The sequence below is a fragment of the Austrofundulus limnaeus genome, unplaced genomic scaffold (genome assembly GCF_001266775.1).
Source record: "Austrofundulus limnaeus strain Quisiro unplaced genomic scaffold, Austrofundulus_limnaeus-1.0 Scaffold4540, whole genome shotgun sequence".
NCBI lineage: Eukaryota > Metazoa > Chordata > Actinopteri > Cyprinodontiformes > Rivulidae > Austrofundulus > Austrofundulus limnaeus.
The window spans coordinates 1-871 of NW_013956942.1; the positions used below are offsets into that span (position 1 = coordinate 1).

At 51.1% G+C, this 871-nt stretch overlaps 1 pseudogene; it reads right to left on the minus strand.

Moving 5' to 3' along the window:
* Positions 1-475: 475 nt before the first annotated feature.
* Positions 476-771, minus strand: LOC106512155 (cAMP-responsive element-binding protein-like 2 pseudogene; annotated as a pseudogene).
* Positions 772-871: the final 100 nt, after the last annotated feature.

The following is an 871-nucleotide window of genomic DNA, read 5'->3' on the forward strand; positions in this document are numbered from 1 at the left end:
CACAGTGGGACACAGTGGAACACAGTGAGACACAGTGGGACACAGTGGAACACAGTGAGACACAGTGGGACACAGTGGAACACAGTGAGACACAGTGGGACACAGTGGGACACAGTGAGACACAGTGGGACACAGTGGAACACAGTGAGACACAGTGGGACACAGTGGGACACAGTGAAACACAGTGAGACACAGTGAGACACAGTGGAACACAGTGAGACACAGTGGGACACAGTGGGACACAGTGAGACACAGTGGGACACAGTGGAACACAGTGAGACACAGTGAGACACAGTGAGACACAGTGAGATGCAGTGAGACACAGTGGAACACAGTGGGACACAGTGAGACACAGTGGAACAGAGTGGAACACAGTGAAACACAGTGAGACACAGTGAGACACAGTGGAACACAGTGAGACACAGTGGGACACAGTGGGACACAGTGAGACACAGTGAGACACAGTGGGACACAGTGAGACACAGTGAGACACAGTGGGACACAGTGGGACACAGAGGGACACAGTGGGACAGTGGGACGGTCCACTCACCATGTCCAGCTCCTCCCTCAGGGCACAGATGGCCCTCTCCTTACTGGAAACCAGTTCCTCCAGGTACTGGTACCGCAGTTTCTTGCGGGCCCGGCACTCTCGGGCGCTCTGTCGGCTCCGCTCCAGTTTGGCCTTCAGGTCGATCTTCGCAGGTTTACGACCGCGTTTCCCTGGTTTCTTTACTTTTCCTGCCACCATCTGAGGAGTCCAGGGTTTTATTCAATAAGGACAGTTTCTGATCAAACAGACTTTATTTAACAAACTGTTTTTATTTAAAGTTACTGACAAACAACATGTTTATATAAATTATCCTTTTTCATT